This window comes from Mustela nivalis (assembly GCF_964662115.1).
Source record: "Mustela nivalis genome assembly, chromosome: 15".
In the NCBI taxonomy this organism is placed as follows: domain Eukaryota; kingdom Metazoa; phylum Chordata; class Mammalia; order Carnivora; family Mustelidae; genus Mustela; species Mustela nivalis.
Window position 1 is genome coordinate 26,174,744 of NC_139034.1, and position 24,347 is coordinate 26,199,090.

A 24,347-nucleotide genomic window follows, 5' to 3' on the forward strand; every position below is an offset into this window, starting at 1 on the left:
TATGTTCATCTTGTTCTTGCTTTGTCTGAGCCATGTTCTTTCAAAGCATTCTTTATTCATGAAGACATGAGCCACTATGGTGGCACAACATATTTGTAGTTTATCCCTGACAATGGAAAACCTGCATTGTCCTCTCAAATCAGGGCTGCTTGGTTACCTTCCAGGAAATTGAATGGATTTCCAGTTAGCTCCCTTTGTTTGGTTTGGAATTTGAGTTCTAGTATTTTTCTGGGGTACAAGGATTTCAGAAAGACCTGTTCCATTCCAGAAACTGTGGAGAATAAGAGATCTCAGTTTTCTGAATCAGGAACTCTGGAAGGCACCCTGAGAGTTCCCACCATTGCTGGAACCCAATTTTCTCTCTTTTTTTTTTTTATTATCTACTTAGGAAAGTAATTCTCACCACTGGTCAACACAAATCTGTCCCATATGGTGGGAACCAGCTGAGTCTTAAGAACACTGTGTGAGTTTAACGGTCATTATAGCAGATAATTTAATATGTTTTCTTGATTATACTGAGAAGTAGCTTTTTTCTCCATCATTCTTAATCCAGAAAGTTCTTTTTTATGTAAAAGGAGTCCAATTGTATATAAGTTAAGTTCTCATATATTGTTTCACTTTATAATGACATTCATAGTAGTGACTATTTTGGCTTACAGAGCGTATCATTGGCATGTCATTCCCATCTTCAGGAAAGGAGTCTTTCTATAGGAATCCCATTGAGGTAAGTGTATTTAACAAGTGCTCATAATTCTCAGTAAACATAGACTGTGGAGTCATAAGTTTAATATTGGCCCAGAGATGGCAGTGTTCCAAAAATTTACTCTTTCTGGTAAAGAATTATAATGGACTGAGAACAATTAGTTTTTGCTGTGTAATGGACCACCCAAAAAATTAGGGGCTTATAACACCAACCATTTACTTCGTTTATGATAATGTGGCTTTTGAATTTAGGTTGGGCTTGACTGGGTGGTTCTGCTGATCAGGGACAAATTTGACTAATCACAGCCAGGCTGATGCATACATCTGCAGGTAGCTACTTGGCATCTGAGGATTGGCTATTCTAAAATGGTGTGGTTGGAGAAGTACCTGGGTGGCACAGTTACTTAAGGATCCAACTCTTGATTTTGGTTCAAGTCATGATCTTAGGGTCATGAGATTGAGCCCAGTGTTGGGATCCACACGCTCAGCACAAATTCTGCTTGAGGTTATTTTCCCTCTTCCTTTGCCCCTCTCCCTGCTCACTCACACTCATGTACTTTAAATAAATAAGTAAAATCTTAAAAACAAACAAACCAATAAATAAATAAATAAATGGGATGGTTGGATGTCTCCATGTGATGTCTCATGCTCCAACAGACTAGTTCAGGCTTGTTCATGTGGTAGCAGTGGCAAAGGTCCCACAAACAGCAAGCAAAAGAATACAGAGGCCTTGACAGCCCAGGTTCAAACTAGTATAATGTGGCTTCTATGTCATTCTGTGGTACAAAGAAAATTTACAATTCAGTCCAGATTCAAGGAGTAGAACAGACCGCATCTCTTGATGGCAGGAATTGCAATAAATTATGGTCATTTTTATAGTCTTATCATAAGAGAAAAGGATGAGAATTCTTTAAATAAAATAAATGTTCTTAGGTTTTAAGTTATAGTGGAAGCATACTGCCTTAGATTCTGTGGATTAAGTTATTTCACCCTTCCATGAAGATGACAACAAAGACAAGGAAACCACTGCCCCTTTTAAGCCCAAAGCCAAGTCAAAGGCTTAGAAGATCAAGAAAGTGCTGCTTTCTTGAAAGTCATCCACGGTCATCAAAAACAATCGGCAGATCACCTACATTCTGATGTTGTATATCTGAAGGCAGCCCAAATATCCTCAAAAGAACACCCCCAGAAGGTGGAGTTATGGACATTGGGGAGGGTATGTGTTATGGTGAGAGCTGTGAAGTGTGTAAACCTGGCGATTCACAGACCTGTACCCCTGGGGATAAAAATATAAAATAAAAAATTAAAAAAAAAAAGAACACCCCCCCCCAAGGAGAAACAAACTTGACCACTGTGCCATCATCAATTTCCCCTGATTATGGAGTCAGCCATGAAGAAAATAGAAAACAATAACACACTTGTGTTCACTGTGGAGTCAAAGCCAACAAGCACGAGATCAAACAGGCTGTGAAGAAGCTCTAGGACATTGATGTGGCCAAGGTCAACACCCTTATCAAGCCTGATAGAAGAAGGCATGTATTTCATGGGCTCCTGACTGTGATACTTTGGATGTTGCCAACAAAATTGAGATCATCTAAACTGAGTCCTGATGGCTAAATCTAATTTCTTTTACCATAACTAATAAATTATTAATTCAAACATAAAATGATGTTTAATATGAAATTCCAGTTAAAAGCCATCATTTAAAAAGTTTGCATATGCTATATATTAGTATAATTTATATTATTATTTCAATATGATATAATTATGTATATGTCTGCATATAAGTCTACACATAAACATGCATATATTATTATGCTTTTGTTGGGGCATAACAAATACTATAAATTGCTCTAATCTTAAGTGGCTCTTGATGAAATTATATATAGGTTATATATGCATTTAACCAACATCCCTATCAATATATGGAACATTTCTTGCTCCTTCTTAGTCAATATGCCAACACACTGGAGGTAATTATTAGTAAAAGTAAAAATTAAAATTAGTAAAAAGTGAAAATTAGTTTTACTTTTTCTTGAATTTCACATAAGTGGAATCATATAATACATCTTTTTTGACTGACATTTTAATTCCCCAAATCTGAGATTCCTTCAATATTGTTGTACAGTTCTTACATTTACATATTTATTACTTGTGATAACTTTAGTATTTACTGCTATCTAAAATTCTATATTAAAAGCCCTAGTATTTAGGGGTACCTGGATGGTTCTGTTGGTTACGCAGCTGCTATCAGCTCAGGTCAAGATCTTGGAGTCCTGGGATCAAGCACTGTGTTGTGCTCCATGTTCAGTAGGGAGCCTTCTTCTCCCTCTGCTCATGCTTACATGCTCTCCCTCTCTCTCTGTCTCTCTCAAATAGGTAAATAAAATATTATTATTTTTTAAAAAGCCCTGTTTACAAACAAGCATTCTATTTACATACAGGGATCATACAATTATACACCACTTCATGAAGACAGTGAAGGTGTTACATTCTATAACATCTACTTTACAGAAATTTTTAAAAAATCAAAAGATACAGCTGAAGAAACAGGTATAAATTTGGGGGCTAGTAATTTTGATAGGGAAGTTGTACAAATCACATGACTTTTAAATATGTGAATTAAAAATTATGCATTTGGGGTAGTCATTATGCTTTGTGTTGAAATAAAAAAAGAACACTGGCTGTTAAAGAATCATGTTAAAAAATATTTAATGCACTTCAAAATGTTGTACAAATTATTGTGGTTTCTATGCACCCCTAAACCTTTAGTCATCTAGTTCAAGTATATCACAAAAGTGATACATTAATTCTTCCAGTACAATGGCATATTTCATTCTGTTGACCATTGCATACTCTAGAATATTTTAGAAAAAAATGTGTAATATTCACAAATATTCTGAAAAACAAGCAGTGCAGTGAACCTGCCTAGTGCTTCTGAGATGGTCTCATGTCAGCTTAATAAGTATTCATTCTATAAAATAATAAGCTAATGTTTGAATAATTGCCAAGACAAAAAATATTTTCTCAAAAATCATGAAGTCTTTTTATCAAGCACCACAAAAGGAGATAGAAGAATTTTAGTTTGAACAGATCTCTTGGACTGTGCTTAACCTGGAACTTTAGCTTAGTTTCCAAGATTTCAGAAGGACCAGATCTTGAATTACAGACAGACTCCAATCAAAAAGTTTTGGCTGTTGGGCTCTTTCCATGATTTGGCTGTTGACCATTGACTGATGATGGATAAAGAAGATGTGTGCTATAGATATATAATGGAATATTACTCAGCCATCAAAAATGATGAAATCTTGCCATTTACAACAATGTGGATGGAACCAGAGTGTATTATGCTAAATGAAATGTTAGAGAAAGACAAATATATGATTTCAATTTTGTGTGGAATTTAAGAAACAAAGCATGAACATAGGGGAAATGGAGGAAAAATAAGATTAAAAAAAACAGGGGTACCTGGGTGGCTCAGTGGATTAAGCCTCTGCTTTCAGCTCAGGTCATGATCTCAGGGTCCTGGGATCAAGTCCTGTGTTGGACTCTCTGCTTGTCAGGGAGCCTGTTTCCTCTTCTCTCTCTCTGCCTACTTGTGATCTCGCTCTGTCAAATAAATAAATAAAATCTTTTAAAAAATGGGGAGGTAAACTATGAGAGACTCTGTAGTTCAAAGAACAAACTCAGGGTTGCTGGAGGGGATGTGGAGTAGGGGATGGGTTAAATGGGTGATGGGCATTAAAGAAGGCACTGGTGGGGATAAGCACGGGGTGTTAAATAGAAGTAATAGGAGTGCCTGGGTGGCTCAGTGGGTTAAAGTCTCTGCCTTCAACTCAGGTCATGATCCCAGGGTCCTGGGATCGAGCCCTGCATCAGGCTCTCTGCTCAGCAGGGAGCCTGCTTCCTCCTCCCTCTCTGCCTGTTTCTCTGCCTACTTGTGATCTCCGTCTGTCAAATAAATAAAATCTGGGCGCTTGGGTGGCTCAGTGGGTTAAGCCGCTGCCTTCGGCTCAGGTTATGATCTCAGGGTCCTGGGATCGAGTCCCACATCGGGCTCTCTGCTCAGCAGGGAGCCTGTTTCCTCCTCTCTCTCTCTCTGCCTGCCTCTCTGCCTACTTGTGATCTCTCTCTGTCAAATAAATAAATAAAATCTTAAAAATAAAATAAAATAAAATCTTAAATTAAATAAATAAATAAATAAATAAAAGTGATGAATCACTGAATTCTACTCCTGAAACCAGTACTACACTATATGTTAACTAACTTGAATTTAAATAAAAAATAAAAATAAAAAATGCTCGACTTTAAAACAGTGTGAAAGTGATAAGCATTCAGTAGACCTCACACTTTGAAATTTGAAGTTTGATCTTTTCCCAGGCTAATGATCTGCTGTGCAATTATTTTCATCAGCTGCAGTTCCCAGCAGCTATGTGATCATGAGCGTGTACAGTTGATACCCTGACAACAATTGTGTGTCTGTATAGCCATGTTTGTTTTTTCTGCTCAGTGCAGTATTCAATATATTACATGAGACATTCAACACTTTACTACAAAATAGACTTCCGATCAGATGATTTTGTCCAACTATACGATAATGTGTTGTTGAGCACAATTAAGGTGTAGACTAGGCTGCTTTGTTTTGTTGACAGTTTCCTTTGCTGTGAAGGAGACTTTTATCTTGATGAGTCCCAAAAGTTCATTTTTGCTTTTGTTTCCCTTGACTTTGGAGATGTGTCTTGAAAGAAGTTGCTATGGATGATGTCGAAGAGGGTTACACTGCCTGTATTCTTCTCTAGGATTTTGATGGATCACTGCCAATGTTGAAGTCTTTCATCCATTTAGAGTTTATCTTTGTGTATGGTATAAGACAATGGTTAAGTTTCATTCTTCTGTACATAGCTGTCCAAGTTTCCCAGCACCATTTATTGAAGAGACTGTCTTTTTTTCCATGGATATTTTTTCCTGCTTTGTTGAAGATTAGTTGACCATAGAGTTGAGGGTCCATATCTGGGCTCTCTACTCTGTTCCGTTGTTCTATGTGTCTGTTTTTGTGCAAGTCCCATGCTGTGTTGGTGATCACAGCTTTGTAATAAAGCTTGAAATCAGGCTATGTGATGCCCCTAGCTTCATTTTTCTTTTTCAACATTTCCTTGGTGGTTTGAGATCTTCTCTGGCTCCATACAAATTTTAGGATTGTTTGTCCCAGTACTTTGAAAAATACCTTTGGCATTTTGGCATTGGAGGTATAGATTGTTCTGGGCAGCCTAGATATTTTAACAATGTTTATTCTTCCAATCCATGAGCATGGAATGTTTTTCCATCTTTTGTGTCTTCTTCAATTTCTTTCATGAGTGTTCTGTAGTTCCTTGAGTACAGATCCTTTACCTCTTTGGTTAGGTTTATTCGCAGGTATCATATGGTTGTTGGTGCTATAGTAAATGGAATTGATTCTCTAATTTCCCTTTCTATATTTTCATTGTTAGTGTAGAAGAAAGCAACAGATTTCTGCACATTGATTTTGTATCCTGCCATATTACTGAATTTCTGTATGAATTCTAGTAATTTTGGAGTAGAGACTTTTGGGTTTTTCATGTCATCTATGAAGAGAGAGAGTTTGACATCAGAAGATATTTGTAAATGACATTATAGATAAAGGACTGGTATCCAAGATGTATGAAGAACTTCTTAACCTCAACCCCCAAAAAACCAATTATGTCAAAAAATGGGCAGAAGACATGAACAGATGCTTCTCCAAAGAAGACATACGAATGTCTAACAGACACATGAAAAAAAGTTCAATATCATTAGCCATCAAGGAAATTCAACTTAAAACCACATTGAGATACCTCCTTACACCAGATAGAATGGCAAAAATTGACAAGGCAGGAAACAACAACAGAGAAAGGGGAACCCTCTAACACTGTTGGTCGGAATGTAAGTTGGTACAGCCACATTGGAAAACAGTATGGAGGTTCCTTTATTAAAAATAGAGCTACCCTATGACCCAGCAGTTGTACTACTGGGCATTTACTCCAAAAATACTGATGTAGTGAAAAGAATGGGTACATGCACCCCAGTGTTCATAGCAGCAATGTCCACAATAGCCAACCTATAAGGAGCTGAGATGCCCTTCAACAGATGAGTGGATAAAGAAGATGTGGCTCAAATATACAATGTAAAATTACTCGGCCATCAAAAAGGATGAATACCCATCATTTGCATCAACATGGTTGGAACTGGAGGGGATTACACTAAGTGAAATAAGTCAAGCAGAGAAAGACAATTATCATATGGTTTCACTTATATATGGAACATAAGGAATAGTGTGGAGGACATTAGGAGAAGGAAGGGAAAAATGAAGTGGGGGAAATCAGAGGGGGAGATGAACCATGAGAGTCTATAGACTCCAGGAAACAAACTGAGGGTTTCAGAGGGGAGGGCGGGTGGGGGAATGGCTTAGACTGGTGATGGGTATTAAGGAGGGAATGTATTGCACCGAGCACTGTGTTATACACAAACAATGAACCACAGAACACTACATCAAAAAATAATGATGTACTGTATGGTGACTAACATAACATAAAAAAGAAAAGGTAGGCTAGGCTAAGTTATGATGTTGGGTAGGTTTCGTGTATTAAATGTATTTTTTACTTTTAATATCTTCAATCAAAAAGGGTTTATTGGGAACTAACCCCATCACAAGTCAAGGAATATATGTAGTCAGAAAGAAACTGCCTTGAGAGAGATGAACTCAGTGATTATCAATTGAAAAAAAAGTATCGATTTTATTCATCTCTTAGACAAACAGAAAAATAAAACATTTTCCCCCATGGAATAACATGTATATAATGATATAAATGTATATTATACATAATTTTATAATTTATAATGATATAAATGTATATTATACATAAATATACAGTGTACAATAATATATATTATATATTAACTAATAGTCATAAATATATAATTTGATATTACTATAATAGGATAATATATTTCCCTCTTAGAGTAGTACGTGTTTAAATATGTATCATATATTATGTAGTATGTAATTTATATGTAATTTACAATTACATGTAAATTATATGTAGTATATTCTATTTATAAATACATATTGCATATATATTTATGTATATACTCATCTCCTAAAAACACAAAAATAACATTTTCCCCTTAGGATAATATACGTGTATTTATATGTAATATATGTTAAACTACACAATATAGGATATATAATTATGTATATAAAATATGGAGTTATATACAATACATTTAGTATAAGTTATATAAATACACATTTCATTTATGGACATATATAAATTAATCTTTTATAGAAGCAGGAAAACAAAACCTAGAAAAATAGATGTATATTTAGATATAGTTATATTTAACTATATTTTTATATTTATATATAAAAATTAAACATATATATATTAACATGTTCCTATAATCAAATTTAATATACACAGTATATATTTTATATAAGTACATATTTTTAGTTTATACATTATGTGATTATATTATAAATTTTATAAATTTATAAACTAGATAATTTATAATATATAATTGAGTTGTATACTATATATAATAGTTTTTATATAATCATATAACATGTTATATATTTTACATAAAACATTATATTGAATGGTATATTATGTATATTATATATTACATGGCATATACTATATTACATATAAACACATATTATTCTAAGGGGATAAATTTTATATTTTCCTGTAAGAGATCAATATAGATAATATGTATTTATAAGTAGTATGGAACTAACACAAAGACATATAATTCATATGGTAAAATGTTGAAACTGACCAAAATATGAAAACTGCTAAAGCTGTCAGAAAAAGACAAGACAAAAAGCTTTTGTGTATATCTATAAACTAAAGGTGACACTCTCCAAAGGTTTAAAAATTGTTATTGCTACTTCCATTTAAAAATTTGAATTATAGGGGTATCTGGGTGACTCAGTTGGTTAAGTGTCTTACTCTTGGTTTTGGCCCAGGTCATGATCTCAGGGTCCTGGGACTGAACCCTGGGTCAAACTCTGGGCTCATGGAGGAGCTGGCTTGAGGGTTCTTTCCATCTCCCTCTGCCCCTTCCACCACTCATGCATGTGCACACTCTTGCACTCTCTCCCTGTCTCAGATAAAAGCTTTTCTAAAAATAAAATAAAAAATTTAATTCTAAATTAAAAAAAAAAAAACTATATACAAACCAAAATTTAACCGGAGGCCCCAGCCCCCTCCAAAAAAAAAAAAAAAATCAGTACTAAGCAAGACCCAGAACAGCTCATAATTTAGTTCTGCATGAACAACTCTCTTAGGACTTATCCAATAACGTACTCTATTTTACAAACTGCTTATCTTGTAAAACTAATTTTGCCGACTTTATTTCATTAAAATTTCATACAGTGTAAAAGTAGAACTGTACGTAAATAATCCATCTAGAACTTCTGTAACATCGTCATTTTTTTCTGTAGATGATTCTGAGATTGTCTCATTTTACTGGTATTGGACCTTACTCATTCTTTTGTCTCCTGGCAGTTAGAACTACTGCTTCCAAGGCCTGTATTTTCACTGCCTTCAGGAAATAAATCTTTCTCAGCTTGAAACAGATGAGGTTCATCCATTTGATTATTTTTCCTCAGAAGTTTCATCTCTTCATTCATAGTTAAATTTTCCCAGTCTTTCACCATTGAGTATGATCTTTATTTCCTTTATCTGTTTGATCTTCTTTTTCTAGCTCCTTTAGATATAAGGTTAGATTGTGTATCTGAGACTTCTACTTGAGGTGGGCCTGTATTGCTCTAAACTTCCCTCTTAGAATAGCTTTTAGTGCACCCCAAAGATTTTGAACCATTGTGTTTCATTTTCACTTGATTTCCTCTTTGTCTTTTGTCTTTTGTCTTTGTTTTTGTCCCTTTGTCTTTTCCTTTTTATCTTTTGATTTACTCTTTAATTTCTTGATTGACCTGTTCATTGTTTAGTAGCATGTTATTTAATCTCCATGTATTGGTGATCTTTCCAGATTTCTTCTTGTTGTTGATTCTTAGTTTCATAGCTGTAGTCAGAAAAGATGCCTGCTATGACTTGGATCTTTGTGAATTTGTTGAGACGTGTTTTGTGGTCTAATTTGTTCTGTGTTCTGGACAACATTCCATGTGTCCAGAATGTATATTCTGCTGCTTCAGGATGGAATGTTCTGAATGTATCTGTTAATTCAATATGGTCCCATGTGTTATTCAAAGCCATTGTTTCCTTGATGATTTTCTGTTTGGATGACCAGTCTATTGATGTAAGTGAGGTGTTAAAGTCCTCTACTACTATTGTATTACTCTCAGTTACTTCTTTTATGTTTGTTATTACACGCTTTATGTATTTAGGTACGTAAATATTTACAATTGTTATATCTTCCTGTTGTATTGTTTGATTTATGATTATATAGTGTTCTCTTTGTCTCTTGTTACAGTCTGTTTTAAACTCTATTTTGTTTGACATAAGTATTGCTATCCCGGCTTTCTTTTCACATCCATTTGCATGCATTCTCCATCTCTTCACTTTCAATGTGCATGTGTCTTTAGGTTTGCAATGAGGCAGCATATAGCTGGGTCTTGGTTATTTTTTCCCATTCCATCTCTTTATGTCTTTTGATTGGAGCATTTAGTCCATTTACATTCAAAGCAATTATCGATGGATATGTATTTGTCATTGTTACTTGTTTCATAGTTGTTTTGGTAGTTCTCTCTTTCTTTCCTGCAGAAGATGTAACATCTTCTGCATATAATAGACCATATTGAGTCAATGGTCACTTAAGTTTGAATTCATTCTTTACTCCTTTCCTCTCCACAATTTAGGTATGTGGTGTCATACTTTACTTTTACTTTCTAAGTATGCTCACTGTTTTTTATAGTTATACTTACTTTAACTGCTTTTGTGCTTCCCACTTTTCTTACTCCTGCTGATTTTTAAAATTCCATGTTTTAAGCCCCACTGGTTGTAAGAACTCACAAAATTAGGCCCTTCTGGTTTTCAAAGCCAAATGTAATGGGGATTCATCTTCCCTACATGGGGTCCCTGATGTGGAGGTTTTTCTCCCCTCACCATGCCTGCAGCACCCCTCCCTCCTGCAGACAGTTGTATGGGTCTCTTTAGCTCCAGACCATGTCTCTGTCCTTACTACCCTCTTTCAGTGGCCCCTTCTCTACATTTAGCTGTGGAGTTTGTTCTGTCAGTCTCCGTGTCATTTTTTGGGTTATTTACACTGATGCATTTATTTAGTTTTATCTGTGTGAGGCGATGAGCTGAAAGTCCTCCTATTCTACCATCTTCCCCAGGAGACTTTGATATTATTTTAAATGGTATTTTAAAGTTTTGTTTTTGTATTGGCTGCTGTAATATCTATATATCTATAAATCTATATCTATATATCTATATTTCTATATATATCTATATAGATATAGATATCCAGTACACTTCATAAATTCATACATTCAGCAGACACACAAGAAGATACTCAACATCATCCATGACCAAGGAAAATGCAAATCAAAACCACAATAATACCTCACACCTCTCAGAATGGCTAAAATCAACAACACAAGAAACAACAGGTGTTCGTGAAGATGTTGCAAAAAGGAACCCTGTGCACTGCTGGTGGGAATGCAAACTGGTTGCAACCACTGTTGAAAAGAGTGTGGAAGTTTCTCCAAAACAAAAAATAGACATATTCTGTGATCCAGGTATTTACCCAAAGAAAACAAAAGACACTAATTCAAAATGATACATCTAGGTTCATCCATGTTGTTGCAAACGGCAGGATCTCATCTTTTTTATGGCTCAATAATGTTCTTTGTGTATATATACCACCTCTTCTTTAGCCATCCATTTTGATAGACACTTGGGTTGTTTCCAATCTTGGCTTTTGTAAATATTGATGCAGTAATGGTGTACCATAGAGGTACAGATACCTTTGTGAATGAGTATTTCTGTTTTCTTTAGGTAACCCAATAGTGAAATTACTGGATCATATGGTAATTCTATTTTTATTTTTTTTTCAAGAACCTCTGTACTGTTTTCCACAGTGGGTGTACCAGTTTGCATTCCTACCACCAGTGCACAAGGGTTTCTTTTTCTCCATACCCTCACCAACACTTATTTCTTATCTTTGATTTTAGCCATTCTGACAGGTATAAAGTGATAGCTGATTGTGATTTTGATTTGCATTTCCTTTTCCTCTTTTCATGTCTGTGTTGGCCATCTCTATATCTTATTTGAAAAAAATGTCAATTCAGAGGAAAAAGTCTATTCAGGTTTTCTGCCCATTCTTAATTGAATCATATTTTGGGGGGTGTTGACTTGTATAAGTCCTTTATATATTTTGAGTATTAACTCCTTATCAGATATATCATTTGCAAATATCTTCTTCCATTCAGAAGGTGGATTTTTAGTTTTGTTGGTGGTTTCCTTCACCATACAAAAACTTATCTGGAATAGTCCTAATAGTTTATATTTACTTTTGTTTCCGTTGACTGAGGACACATATCTAGAAAGATGTTGCAATGGCTGATGTCAAACAGTTTACTGCCTATATTTTCTTCAAGAAGTTTTATAGTTTCAGCTCTCACATTTAGGTCTTTAATCCAGTGTATTCATTTTTGTAGCAAAAAGAAACAAAATGATCATTCTTTTGCATTCTTTTAGCTGTCCAGTTTTCTCACCACCACTTATTGAAGAGACTATCTTTTCCCCTAGTGTACATACAGTCTTGTCTCCTTTGTCCTAGATTAATTTTCCCTATTAGTGTCGGCTTATTTCTGGGCTCTCTAATCTGTTCAGTATGTCCATTTTTGTACCAGTACCATACCATTTTGATTACTATAGCTTTATAATATATCTCATAATCTGGTTTGTCTTCAAATTCTTTCATCAGCATTTTATAGTTTTCAGAGCACAGATCTTCCACCTCTTTTGTTAAGTTTATTTCTAGGTTATTTTATTCTTTTTGGTGCAATTGTAAATCAAATTGTTTTCTCTTTCTGCTACTTCATTATTAATGTACAAAAAAAACAATTTCTGTGCATTAATTTTGTGTCCTGAAACTTTACTGAATTCATGTATTCTAATTGTTTTTTATTAGGGTTTTAGGTTTTTCTCTGTATAATATCATGTAATCTGCAAATAGTGACAGTAACTTCTTCCTTACCTAATTGGATGCTTTTTTTTTTTTTTTTTTTTTTTTTCCTTGTCTGATTGCTGTGGTTAGAGCTTCCGGGGGTATGCTGAATAAAAGTGGTTAAGAGTGGGCATCCTTGTCTTGTTTCTGATCTTAGAGGGAAAACTCTCAATTTTTCACCATTGAGTATGACATGAGCTGTGAGTTTGTCATATATGACCTTCACTGTGTTGAGGTATGTTCTTTCTAAACCCATTTTTTGGAGAGTTTTATCATAAATGGATGTTGAATTTTGTCACATGCTTTTCTGCATCTGTTGAGATGATTGCATGGTTTTTATACTTCATTTTGTTGACTCGGGGGATTGATTTGCAAATATTGAGCCTTTCTTATGAACCTGGAATAAATCCCACTTGATCATGGTGAATGTTCCTTTTAATATATTGTTAAATATGATTTGCTAATATTTTGTTGAGAATTTTTGCTTCTGTGTTCTTCAGTGATAATGTTTTATAGTTTTTTTTTTTTTTGTAGTGTGTTTGTCTGTTTTGGTATCAGGGTAATGCTGGCCTCATTAGGCTGTACTTCAAAGCTATACTTTCTTTGCTATTGTTTTGGAATAGATTGAAGACAATAGGTATTAACTCTTTTTTAAATATTTGGTAAATTCACCTATGATCTGTCTGATCCTGGAATTTGTTGGGAGTTTTTTGATTAGGAATTCAATTCTGTCAGCAATAATTTGGTTTTCAAATTTGTATGTCTTCCTGATTCAGTTTAGGATGACTGTATGTTTCAAGCAGTTCATCTATTTTTTTCTAGGTTATCTGATATTTTGACATATAATTTTTTTCTGGTACACTCTTATACTCTTTCGTACCTCTATGGTGTTCTTTGTTAACTTTTCTGTCTCTGGCTTCATTCAGTTCCTTTTGTTTTCTTCTCCTTATCAGTCTGCTAAAGATTTATTGAATTTTTTATGTTTTGAAAGAATTGGTTCTTTATTTCATTGGTCTTTTCTTTTTTCTTTTTTTTTTAAGATTTTATTTATTTGACAGAGAGAAATCACAAACAGATGGAGAGGCAGGCAGAGAGAGAGAGAGAGGGAAGCAGGCTCCCCACGGAGCAGAGAGCCCGACGCGGGACTCAATCCCAGGATCCTGAGATCATGACCTGAGCCGAAGGCAGTGGCTTAACCCACTGAGCCACCCAGGCGCCCCTCATTGGTCTTTTCTATTCTTAAAGACTCTATTTCATTCACTTATGCTCGATTTTTATTAAATCTTTCCATCTACTAATTTTGGGCTTTACTTTTTTTGTAGTTTTTTTAGGTTTTTAGATGGAGGTTTTTCTTCTATCTTTGGGTTGGCTGGTATCTCTATAAATATCCCTTTTAGGACTTTTCTCTGGGTCTCAAAGATTTAGACTATTGTGTTTTCATTTTCATTTGTCTCCATATATTTTTTAATTTGCTCTTCATTTTCTTTCTTGACTCATTTGTTGCTTGGTAGCATGTTGTTTAATTTCCACCTGTTTGGTTTTCCAATTTTTTTCTGTAATTGGTTTCTATTTCACCCCATTGTGATTAGAAAATATACACGATATGATTCAATCTTTTTAAATGTATTGAGACTTGTTCTTTGGCCTACCGTGTGATATATCCTGGAAAACATTCTGTGTGCATATAAAAAGAATTTGTATTCTGTTGTTTTTGTGTGTCAAAACAACAGAATATTTATCTGTTAGTTCCATCTGACCTACTGTATTGTTTAAAGACACACTTTCCTTATTGATATTCTGCCTGTATGATATATCTATTTAAAAAGTGCTGTGTTGGGGAGCCTGGGTGGCTCAGTGGGTTAAAGCCTCTGCCTTCGACTCGGGTCACGGTCCCAGGGTCCTGGGATCCAGCCCCGCATCGGGCTCTCTGCTCAGCAGGGAGCCTGCTTCCTCCTCTCTCTCTGCCTGCCTCTCTGCCTAGTTGTGATCTCTGTCTGTCAAATAAATAAATAAATAAATCTAAAAAAAAAGTGTTGTGTTAAATTCCCCTACTATTATTGTATTACTCTTTCTCCCTTTATGGGTATTAATATTTACTTTAAATATTTAGGTGTGCCATTGTTGGGTACATAGATATTTATAATTGTTGTATCATCTTGTTCAATTGATTCTTTATCTTATGCAATGCCCTACTTACTCTCTTGTAAGTCTTAAAGTTCTGCTTTTTGTGATATAAATATTGTCACCTTGGGGTTTTTTTCCACTCCCTTTTGCATGAAATATCTTTTCCATCCATTCACTTTCAGCCTGAGTGTGTCCTTATATCTGAAATGAGTGTCTTGTAGGCAATGTGTAGTTGTGTTTTGTTTTTTGTCCACTAGGCCACCCTATGCCTTTTGATTGGAGTGTTGAGGGCACTTATATTTAAGTAATTATTTTCATTGTGTACTTACTGTCATTTTGATTATTTTCTGGTTGTTTTTGTGGTTCTTCTCTGTTACTTCTTGTTCTCTTTACTTAAGATTATAAATTTCTGTAGTGTTATTCTTGACTTTCCTTCTCTTTTTTGTGTATCTTTTATAAGTTTTGTGTTGGTGTTTACCATGAGGTTTATATGCGACATTCTATGTATACATCATTCTATATTAAGTTGATGGTCATTTAAGTTCAAGCACATTATAAAAAACTTTTTAAATCCTTCCTCCGGTTTTGTGTTTATGTTGTCATATTTTACATCTTTTTATAATTTTCTTAATTCTAATTAAGGCCTTTTCTCTTCCACTTTAAAAGGTTCCTTTAACATTTCTTTTAAGCCTGGTTGGGTGGTGATGAACTCCTTTAGCTTTTGCTTGTCTAGGGAACTCCATCTCTCTCTCTCAATTCTAAATAAAAACCTTGCTGGGTAGTTTACTTGGTTGCAGGTTTTTTCCTTTCAGCACTTTGAATATGTCATGACTATCTCCTCTGGGCTGCAAAGTTCCTGCTGAAAATTCACCTGATAGCCTTATGGGGTTTCCCTTTTTGTAACTTTTTGCTTCGCTCTGACTGCCTTTAAAATTCTCTTTATCATTAACATTTGACATTTTAATTATTCTGTGCTATGGTGTGGCCCTTATTGGGTTCATCTTGCTTGGAATTCTATGGTTCCTGAACCTGGATGTTACTTCCTTCCCCAGGTTAGGGGCGTTTTCACCTATTATTTCTTCAAATATATTTTCTACTCCTTTCTCTTCTCCTTCTGGGGCCCCAATAATGCAAATTCTTACTTATTTGATGTTGTCCAAGAGATCCCTTAACCTATGCTAATTTTAAAAAATTCTTTTTTTGTTTTTGCTATTCAGCTATCTTCTAGATCACTTATGTGTTCTGCATTTGTTAACTTATTGTTGATGCCATCTAGTAGTTTTTCATTTCAGTTATTACATTCTTCAACTCTGATTTGTTCTTTTTTTTTTTCTTAATTTTTTATTTTTTATAAACATATATTTTTATCCCCAGGGTTACAGGTCTGTGAATCACCAGGTTTCCACACTTTACAGCACTCACCAAAGCACATACCCTCCCCAATGTCCATAATCCCACCTTCTCCCAAACCCCCTCCCCCTAGCAACCCTCAGTTTGTTTTGTGAGATTAAGAGTCACTTATGGTTTGTCTCCCTCCCAATCCCATCTTCTTTCATTTATTCTTCTCCTACCCACTTAAGCCTCCATGTTGCATCACCACTTCCTCATATCAGGGAGATCATATGATAGTTGTCTTTCTCTGCTTGACTTATTTCGCTAAGCATGATATGCTCTAGTTCCATCCATGTTGTCGCAAATAGCAAGATTTCATTTCTTTTGATGGCTGCATAGTATTCCATTGTGTATATATACCACATCTTCTTGATCCATTCATCTGTTGATGGACATCTAGGTTCTTTCCATAGTTTGGCTATTGTGGACATTGCTGCTATAAACATTCGGGTGCATGTGCTCCTTTGGATCACTACATTTGTATCTTTAGGGTAAATACCCAATAGTGCAATTGCTGGGTCATAGACAGCCTCTTCAATAAATGGTGCTGGGAAAATTGGACAGCCACATGCAGAAAAATGAAATTGGACCATTTCCTTACACCACACACAAAAATAGACTCAAAATGGATGAAGGACCTCAATGTGTGAAAGAAATCCATCAAAATCCTTGAGGAGAACACGGGCAGCAACCTCTTCGACCTCTGCCGCAGCAACATCTTCCTAGGAACAACGCAAAAGGCAAGAGAAGCAAGGGAAAAAATGAACTCTTGATTTGTTCTTTTTGTTTTCTATCTCTTTGTGGAAGTTATCCCTGAGTATTTCACTTTTTTCTCTAGACCAGTGAGCACCTTTATGATCATAACTTTAAACTTTTTATCAGGCAAATTGATTAGCTCTGTTTTGTTTTGTTCTATTATTTGAAGCATATTCCTTTGCCTCCCAATTTTTCTTGATTTTTTGTATTTGCTACTATGATTAGAAAAGCTTCTTATCCAAAACTTGAAGGAATGGTCTTGTGTATGGTTGTCCCTTGTGTACACTTGTGTTCCTAGTAACTTTGAGGGGCTGGCTAGAATTGTGGCTTGTGTGATCTGTGGGTACTGGGGCACTCCATGGGAAGGCTGCCCTGGTGGGATGGCCATTACTGAAGTGTGTCTGAGTCAGGTCATTCCTGGAGCTGTCTACATAGAGAGAGCACCCTGGTAGCACAGCTGAAGGTGAAGTGGCTATAAGCAGAGGGTCCTAGGGCTCTACACACTGAGAGGACCCTTACAAATTGGTTGAAGTGGGTGAAAGCTATGTGTCCCATGGCTCTCCATGCAGATACAGCTGAGGTGGAGCACAAGCTTAGGGAGGTCCTGGTGCACTCTGCACAAGTGGCACCCCAGCAGGACAGCTGTTTAAGTAGGTGTCAGTGAGGGTGCCTCAGGCTCTCCACACACAACTACTCCCTGGCAGAACTATTGAAGCTGAGGTGGGTGTAGGCCAGGGTGTCTCAAGGTGCTTACTGCAAAGGGCTCCTTGGCAAGTTAGCTGGAGCCAATGCAACTGTGAACCAGGTGGTCCCAGCACATTCTCTGCAGTAAGTGCCCTAGCAAGCTATCTGAAGCCAATGCAGTGGGGGCCTACAATGTTTCAGGGTGCTTTGCATGCATATGACTTTGATACAATGGCTGGAGGTGTAGTGGGTGCCTAGCAGGAGTGTCCCAGTGTGTGTCATACTAGGGCCATTTTGATAGAATGGCTGGGGCTCATGTGGGCTAGGGGCCCAGGGCTCACTGGGGCTCTATACCAGCTTGGATGTGTAAACCATGCTTCTATCTACACTATCTAGGTAGAAGGGGAGCATGAACTGTGACACTCAACAACCTGTCCAATCTCAAGAGATTTCTAGGAGCTTCCCGAGCATTTGGTGGAGTTCTAGGGCTACATTTTTTTTTTAAATCCTAGTTGCCCTTTTCAACCATGGCTTATTTTCTTGCCCTAAGGCAGATGAATCTCTAACTGAACGCTCAGTATTGTCCCTCCCCTCTATGGTTCACAGTGTCAGAGGTGGGGCTTCCCTTCATTGCTTTGCCTCCCTCTCTCTTGCAGTTCTCTATGTAGCTTCTTTATCTTATGTTATGCAGAATCTGTTCAGTCATCCTTCAGTTCTTCAGGAGGAACTATTCTATTAACATTTGTAGATTTGGTGTGGCCATGGAGAAGGTGAAGTCAGGGTCTTCCTACATCACCACTGTGGAATGGAATCTCAGGTTTCCTTATCAGCTGCTCTATAATGACCTTACCTCACTGCTCTCTAATGATCATATGGCCATCCCACCATATACCTGTGGTATGTGGGGTAACTCCTATCTGCTCCATATGTTTTCATCCTTTATTAGGCTAGCCTGGGTATGTTCTTATGTAACGGCAAAAAGGCAAGAGCCAGAGTGGTATCTTATAAAGGTTTTTGAAGTTACTTGCTTTATGTCATTCCGTTGACCAAATAAATTCATATGATATAGTCCAATAGGGGAGGATTAAGTATTTGAATCTTTCATGAAATCACTTAAGGCAGGGAAGCTTTTCTATACATGCAAAAAATTAAAAACAATAACTAGTCCATAGTCATAGTCTTGGGACTTGGGCAGTCAAAATCAATTTACAAATGTTCAAAAAGGTCTTAAGGAGAGTGTGAACCACATCTTATCTAGGTTATGTTATTTGTAAGTAAGACATGATTCTACTACTCCCTTGACCAATTTTGAAAAATTTTCTAAACTGCTATTTAATGTGGAAACTACTTTATTCATTCCATAATGGGAATAGTTTGAAGAAATTTGACCAGAACCATTGGATGGATTATGGCACTTTAGGGTAGCCATCTTCAAATTGCCAGAATCCATCTCTAGGGATAGAGCATCCTTTGCCAATATTACTTTTCAGTAGGTTGGGCTGAGAGCTGTGAGTTAATTACAACTTGTTTAAATGGATTCATTTTTCTTTGTAAATTTAGTGGTGATAAATATAAATTTAGCAACACTTAATATTGGCTAGGGTACTAAAAAGCCACAAACTTCATTAAGTATGTAAAGTCAAAGCAAAGACATTACTCTTGGCTTCTAGAGTTTTCTCTAGACCATTGAGATTTTTGTTTTCAGTTCTTAACACTTATCTCCTTGGGTTATTGACAAAGTTCTAATAAACCATGATCTTTTTACCATTTTTAATAGACATAATAGAAGAGGTGATAAATCATCAGTTTTCATAAAACTCATGAATCATGAACCACCCCCCAAATCATATCTACTGTCCATATGAATATTTACCTTCCTCTTTTGCTGAGTGTAGGCTTATGTCTGAGCTATTAGTTCAGGTACCTTGGCTGACTGAGAATGAGGCAGTGGAGCTATGCTGGTGCTTACACGTTCAATGATAACAACGTGTAATGGACAGAGCATGTCTTTGTTGTTTTTAGGATGAAAGCCTTCTACAAACTAACAAGTTGGACTAGAGGGTGTGAGATTCAGATATTGGCATGATTAATTTCTGAGAGAATGCAAAATGGTCATGTCGTTCCCCTTCACTCTTAAGAGGGAATAAATGTGCAGGATTAGACTTTGAACAATGGATAGTAATATGTAGAGCAATGGACAGTAACATGTAGAGCAAACAGTAAGATTTCATATGCAGTAAATTTGCTAATATAAATGTCAAGTGTTTCTGAGAAGTAGCAAGATTGGACATATGTGGGAATAAGGAAGCAAGCACTATGGTGGAAGTGTCAAGTGTGGCCAGTGCTGCCATGGCATGCAGGCAAAGAGGTTGCACTTTCATCTCCAGATCATGGAATGTGCTAAGATAGACAGTAGCTTCCAGTGTAAACTCTTCTGGTTAGTTAATATTTTGTGAACACAGAGAAAGGGTTGGCCTATTTAGGACAAAGTTGGAGGTTATTGCAAAAAGGGTTTCAAAGAGTAGACAGCATTTTTCACTTTCCCAAGAGTTTCTGGAATTGTAAACTTAAGGCTATTGAGAAAAAGGAGATCTACATTACCTACATTGCTAAAAATCTTCTTAGTTATCTTTTAGTTTTTGACCTTGGTACAATTATATATTCTTTATTCTGGTTGAGGACAAAAACTATACATCTAGTCCCCCAAAATGTGGTTTATTGGCAGAGTTGAACTGTCTTTTTAGATGCTTTTTGTCTCTGTTGAGCTAGTTAGTTTAAGAGGTATTTATAGTCTTCAGGAAACTATTTAGATCAGAAAACATAGCAGCAAGTTATCTTTGTATTGAGCCAAGGATGGACTCTTGGAGAAAATTCAGAACTTGAGATCATTTTTTAAAAACGTATAGAGAAATATGAGGTGATTTTTTTAAAAATCCCTAAAACTTAGCCATCCAAGTATTTTTTTAAAGATTTTTATTTATGTATTTGACAGAGAGAGAGAGATATCACAAGTAGGCAGAAAGGCAGGCAGAGGGGGAGGGAGATGCAGGTTCCCTGCTGAGCAGGAAGCCTGATGCGGGGCTCGATCCCAGGACCCTGAAATCATGACCTGAGCTGAAGGCAGAGGCTTAACCCACTGAGCCACCCAGACGCCCCCCAGGTTTTTCATTTTCTTTTTTTTTTTTAATTAAAAAAGCAAATGCTGAATGTCCGTAAGTGTAGTATACTAAGGAAGACTGCACAGAAATTAAATACTGTGAAATGTTTGCTTATTGAGAGAATGAAGGGCAAAACGGTATTCTAATGGTTGTGTGGTATTTCATTAGTGTTATAATCATGCTTGAATGTTGGATAGTTAGGTGTCATTAACATTAATAATGCGGCTGGTGGTGTGTATTATGGAGGGCATGTAGTGCATGGAGCACTGGGTGTGGTGCATAAACAATGAATTCTGGAACACTGAAAAGAAATTTTAAAAAACATTAATAATGCAGCATCAGAGGCACAAAGGTTTAAAGGCATAAAGCCTTTTCTCATAGGTTCCTAGGAATTAAATTCCCTGGTAATGGAGTATGAGTATTTTGGGGATTCTCAATATATATTACCAAATCCAAGGGATTATGTTAGCAATAAATCAAAATCTTTATTTTCATGCCATCTTTGCAAACATTGGATTTTCCCATTTGAAAAGGAAAGGGCTAATTTCATGGGTGAAAATGGGATTTTATTGTTGTTTAGACTTCTCTGTTGGTGAGGTGAACACTTATCTATATAGTTTGTTATGCAGTTAAATTTTCTCTTTAATGAATTTATTAATGTCCTAGGCCCATTTATCTATAAGTTGAGGGAGTATTATTTAAATTGTTTTGGTTTACTAGTTTATACTAGTAAATATTAGACATAGTTCCCATTCACTCCATTTTACTGAAAATTAATCTTGTTTATTGCACTGTGGCATTTTTTTATGGAAATCTCCAATTTTTAAAGTCGAACCTAAATCTGTTGATCTTCCATTGATTCAAAACTTTGTTTTTCTTGATCTAAAGAATTGATTAATATGCACTTGAACTTCCTAGAGATATTTGTGGGTTTTTAAAAATCTCTGATTCTTTACTCCATCTGGATTTCATTTTAGTGTAAAGGATCTCATGAAATCTTGATGCATATGAGTCTATTCCCGACCATTCCAGCATTATACAGACTCAGAGTATTTATCTTTTTTATTTACTATTTCCTACTGTCAATTTAACCAATTGATCATTTTGATGTTTTTTCTTTTTCTCAATATGAAGCTAGTAAACATTGGTCAGGGTAGTATACTCATCAATTTTTAAGCCTTTTTACAGTCATTTTGTTGTACAGAGACACATGGTCTGTGTGTGTTTCAAATGGATAAATTTGGTAGAAATACTGTATTTGTATGTGATAGTAACTGTACTTTAGGTCACTATTTCTTATTTGAAAAGTTATGCATATATGCATATTTGTGTGTGTGCGTGTGTGTGTGTATATATATGCACATACACGCATATGTATTCATTTTAGAAAGTATGCAAAGGTGATCCAAAGTCTCCATATTGCCACCACTTAATTAAAATTTAATATAATGTGGTTTTTTTTATTATGCATGTATAGACACACAATCATACCACACATTTTTGCATTATTTATTCATTTAAATAGTGCATAGTTTGATGGTAATATTCAGATCATGATCTAAAAAAACTATCTATTTGGGCACCTGGGTTGCTCAGTTTGTTTAGCCTGTGATTCTTGGTTCTGGCTCAGGTCATGATCTCAGGGTTGTGAGATGGAGGCCCACATCAGGCTCCATGCTAAGTGGGGAGTCTGCTAAAGATTCTCTCTCCCCGCCTTCCTCTTACTCATGTTCTCCCTCTCTTTTTTCTAAAATAAATCAATCTTTTTAAAAATTTAAAAAAAATAACCTATCTATTCAAAAATAGATCTAGATAAGAATCATATATTACTACAAAATCATAATTTTCACCTGCTTATGTAAGGCTAGCTAAATGTCTCTGGTAGCTTTAAGCAATGTGTATTTATAGTAGACTTTATTCAGGTAGTCATGCACAACATTGTGGACTATTTGAAAACCATCAGTGGATAAGCTAGGACTTGGAATGTAGGTACTCTATTCCCTAAATCTCCCCTAAAAGGTGCTAAGTGAAGGACAAGTAAATAAAAGGTAATGACCATTCTGGCTTACTCCTAAGGAATAGCTTATATTGATGCCATATGGATTTATGTATGATATGTGTCTATTTTTTCTAGGAAGTTGTGCGGTTCTTAGATACCAAACATCGAGAACACTATCAAATCTACAATCTATGCAGTATGTACATGGCCAGATATTTTGCTACTATTGATATGAAACAGATCACTACATATAAGATGATTCAGTCTTCACATTTCATTTAATCATAAGTATTTGGTGGGTGATGGGAAGTGAGTTTAAAAATCTCCATCTTGCATTGGTTCTGTTTTGTAGGGGAAAAAATATCTCAATAGTATAAATGCCCTGTCGGGGAGACAGGAAGCTTAAGTTGAGGCAGAGCCATTTTGGGTAGAATCTGCTCTAGTGGTGTTAGGTTTAGGGAAATACTTCTGTTTTCCCTGCTGGCTTGTGTTTTGAAGACAGACAATTCAAAAAATACATTTCCTAATTCACTAGGAGTAGGGTGTGAGGAGAGCAAAACCCAAATATGAAAAAAATCCAAATAGTCAATAAACAAGGGAAAATATGCTCAAAAACAAAACCTGTAGAAAAGAGATTATATCCCCACTTAGTATTCTGTCTTGTTTTTTCCTCTTCCTGTATATTAAACAGACATTTTCAGGAGGCAAGCATTCTGGTTGGCCACATTTACTTCTGCTCTGTGGTAATATGTGGTAATATGATGAGTAACCTACTATAAAATTAAAAGTAAGGCCTGTTAATTCCAAATAAGTTGGGTTACTCAAGATGGACAAACCACTGCTATCTCTGTATTTCAGACCCTTAATATTCTTAAAAGCAACAAGAGCCAGTAAGAAAGCTCCTTTTAATGCTGGTTAAGGGGGATGCCTGGGTGGCTCAGTTGGTTAAGCATCTGCCTTTTGCTCAGGTCATGATCCCAGAGTCCTGGGATCGAGTCCCAAATCTGGCTCCCTGCTCAATGAGGAGCCTGTTTCTCTCTTTCCCTCTGCTACTCCCCCTGCTTGTGCGCTCTCTCTCTCTCTCTCTCTCTCTCTCTGACAAATAAATAAATAAAACCTTTAAAAAAAGTTAAGGTGGATAAGGCATTTATAATAAAAAGTAAAACTTCTTCATAACTTGATCATTTACTGTGTTTATTAGGCATAGCTATCTGACCTATGTATTATTTATTTTAGGTGAAAGAGCTTATAATCCTAAGTACTTCCATGACAGGGTCCAGCGAATCAAGATTGATGATCACAATGTCCCCAGTCTAAGGTAAATTTCATGCCAAGATGGC

General features: G+C 35.8%; 1 long non-coding RNA gene across 1 annotated transcript; it reads left to right on the top strand.

Annotated features, from left to right (window-relative positions):
* The first annotated feature begins 653 nt into the window (after nucleotides 1-653).
* On the top strand, nucleotides 654-24,347 carry LOC309848637. Its single transcript, XR_014303183.1, has 3 exons — nucleotides 654-724; nucleotides 23,143-23,203; nucleotides 24,244-24,347. It is a non-coding gene; the product is annotated as an uncharacterized lncRNA (long non-coding RNA).